We start from the raw sequence: 3166 nt of genomic DNA, 5'->3' as shown, positions 1-3166 counted from the left end.
TTGGGTCCCCCATTAGAAAACTATCACACATCCATAGCATCAGTGAGGGTGAAATAAATAGGTCACTGAGGAGCACTTCTGAGTAGTATTTTGAGTTTATTCTCAATTTGCTAGGGTTCAAGTTTCATGCTGAATGATTACTTGCAAGAGTACTTGCTAACAGCACCCGTATTAATTTTCTGGTTTTAAATTTGAGAACCTCAAAAACAGAAGCAGGTCACCTCCAGCAACAATTTTTAAAATACTTTTTTTTTTTAAAGCAATTTGTAGCAGTACTTAGTGTCCAACAGAAACCACTCCGTCTGTTAAACAATATCTCGACTGCAAAGCTTCTCTTACTGTTGGTGGATAGATAACGACACGGCACAGCCATTATCACCGTGGCAACAGTACCCGGGACTATCAGAGGAAAATTGCACATAGAACGGCTGGCTCTTGAGCAGTCATGCCTCAGCTTCCTCTGGAGTATGCTTTTTCTGCAAGTCTGGTGTGCCCCAGGGTACCACCAACCCTGCGCGGCGCCAAGACTACAGATCTTTTATGGATTTCACTCGAATCCCGATCTTCCGGAACCGGCGCACCTGCCACGTCCCGAGCACTGCTCTAGGTACTGAGGATACAGCAGTGAGTTAATTCCAGTGCCTGGGAGGGAAATCAATAAACCAGCTAATGAATACAAGTCAAGGAGCAATACGTACAATGGAGAACAGAGAAAGCAGTGAGCCCTCCTCTGTACCTGCTTCTCAGTTCCCCCGCTGGCTACCAGCTTTGGGCACCAAATCTCTCTGGACATCCCGCGCTGGCACCGTCCCCGGCAAGCCCTGAAGACGTCTGTCCAGCGAACCAATTCCCTCCTAGCTCCCCATTCAACAAAGCTTTCCTGGGCCTTAGGCCCAAAGAACTTAAGTGGGCTGCAAAGTTCACGAAGCCCCAAACCCGGAGCGGATCACGCACACGAGGGCACCTTACACACTTCCTAAATAATAGTTATTTTGGAGAAATAATCGTGGGCCGGGTGTGGGCCTCTACTCCCACGCGGGCGGCGGGGCCGAGGGACGGCCGGGACACGTGGCCCCCGACTCCACCCGGGAGCCCCGGCCGCGAGAGCCCGGCCCCAGCCAGTCCCCGCCACGAACGGCCGCTTTCGGCCGCAGCCTTACGGAGGCACCGAGATCGCTCGCTCACCTGGGTTGGGAAGGGCGGACCCAGGCCAGCTCCAGCACCCCCGCGGACCCTGAGGCCGGAACCCCACGCCAGGCTACCGCGTTGCCACAGCAACTCAGCCACTGTCTACACCGGAACCGGAACCGTCGCCTGGAAGTGACCCCTTCCCGGCGTTCCGCGGAACGCCGAAACCCGCCCACTGCCTTCCCCAGGCATCCGGGAGTATCCCAGCAGACCCGTCCACCCTCCGGAGGGAAGTCGTCTTCCCCCTCGTTTCGCCTCTCCTTGCCGCGGAGCGTGACGCTGATGGACATTCAATCTCTCCAATCAACTGACAAAGTGATCGCCAGCGGCCAATAGTAGGGCTGTAGGATGCGGCTCAAGTTTAAGGACCGCCTCCAATCTGTCGGGCCGGACGAGCCACATGATTGGTAAAGTCGAGTAAGTGCGGGCTAGCGTTGTCCAATCACGGGTTGCAGTTCGGAGCCGGCCCAATGAGATCCTCCGGGGGGCGGGCCGGGCTGCCGCGGGCCCGGGGAAGGCTCCGGGGGGCGAGCCGAGGTCCCGGGCAGTCGAGGGCTCCGGCGAGCTTGCGGGGATGAGCGGATCCCTGGGCCGGGCGGCGGCGGCTCTGCTCCGCTGGGGGCGCGGCGCGGGCGGCGGCGGCCTGTGGGGCCCAGGCCTGCGGGCGGCGGGCTCGGGCGGCGGCGGGGGCGGCTCGGCGGAGCAGCTGGACGCGCTGGTGAAGAAGGACAAGGTGGTGGTCTTCCTCAAGGGGACTCCGGAGCAGCCCCAGTGCGGCTTCAGCAACGCGGTGGTGCAGATCCTGCGGCTGCACGGCGTTCGCGACTACGCGGCCTACAACGTGCTGGACGACCCCCAGCTCCGGCAAGGTCAGGGCCCGCCGGGTGGGGGGCGACGGGCGGAGGCCGTTCGGGGGGGCTGGGGTGTGCTGCACAAGCTGTGTCTGGGGGTTCGAGCGGGATCGGGGCCCGGGCTACTGCTCGGTATTCGAGGTGCGGCGGAGACATGATTGACTTGAAGCGGGTCTTGAGGATCTGGGCATCTGGTACTCTTGCCAACTTGGGCACTGGCTAAGTCGTAGCGGTTCACCGGTCCCCACGCTGAGCCGAGAGAGGCCTCTTGGGGCCAGATCGCTCAGGCTCGGTCCGAGGAGAGTGGTGGGGAAGGGGGACCCGGAGGGGTGGTGGTAAGAACCACTAGAAGGTAGGCATTTTGGGGGACACGTTGAGGGAGTTGGCCTGTCTCGTGGATAAGGAGCTGGTGCTGTTGATGGTAGAGAGAGGGCCGAAGTTGCTCTTGTTAGAGGCTGGTGGGGTCAGAGCCTAGCCTCGTGCCTCAGCGCTGGGGGTGTCAAGAACCATCCCCTATTGTTGCTACAAGGAGAGGGTGGGCGCAGCTTTTGGACTGGTCTTAGTAGGGATCGCTTGGTGTGGAAAAAAAAAAAGCCATGAACTTTGTTTTTAGGTACTCGAGGACGGCGTGGGATTTGTGGGGGCTAGGGCTTGGAGAGGCTGGTGGGGAGAGGGGTGAGCAGTGATCCCTGGTTCCTGGCTAACTCAGGCTTGGAGCTCGAGGAACTTGGGGCCAATCGGTGTGGGGCCAGATGCAGCAGTTCCTGAGGCTTGTCGCTGGCTCAGGGGAAGGAGGGAGGGCCCTGACAGCTAAGAGTACCTTTTCTGCTGAGCACCATGCCAGGAGCCTTACCTGTATCTCAGTGGGGGAGGAGGACAGGGCCAGAGGAGTACATGGATCTGCTCCTTGGCTAGGATCCTTGGTCAGAGTTGGTGGAGAAATGGGGAGGCTGTCCCTGTACCTCCTAGACGGTGGCTTAGTCTGCTGCATTCCAGTTAGAGACCTCCAGTGACGGAGTCCTGGCATCTCCCTGAGCCTAGTGCTGTTCTTTAGTTACAGTGTTCTAAAAACAGTTTTACCAGGCACCAGGTTCCCTGTTCTTCTACATTTAGAATTCTGCATTTTG

General features: G+C 58.9%; 2 non-coding genes across 2 annotated transcripts in view; both read right to left on the bottom strand.

Moving 5' to 3' along the window:
• Positions 1-262: 262 nt before the first annotated feature.
• Positions 263-536, bottom strand: LOC121105277. Its single transcript, XR_005837746.1, has one exon.
• A 2608-nt stretch (positions 537-3144) lies between these two features.
• Positions 3145-3166, bottom strand: part of LOC121105280 — a 158-nt gene continuing 136 nt past the window's right edge. Inside the window, exon 1 of the transcript XR_005837749.1 lies at positions 3145-3166. This exon is cut by the window's right edge and continues 136 nt beyond it. This is a non-coding gene — a non-coding RNA (small Cajal body-specific RNA 13).

This window comes from Ursus maritimus, unplaced genomic scaffold (assembly GCF_017311325.1).
Source record: "Ursus maritimus isolate PB19 unplaced genomic scaffold, ASM1731132v1 scaffold_25, whole genome shotgun sequence".
Classification (NCBI taxonomy): Eukaryota; Metazoa; Chordata; class Mammalia; order Carnivora; family Ursidae; genus Ursus; species Ursus maritimus.
This window is presented reverse-complemented; position numbering and strand designations above follow the sequence as displayed.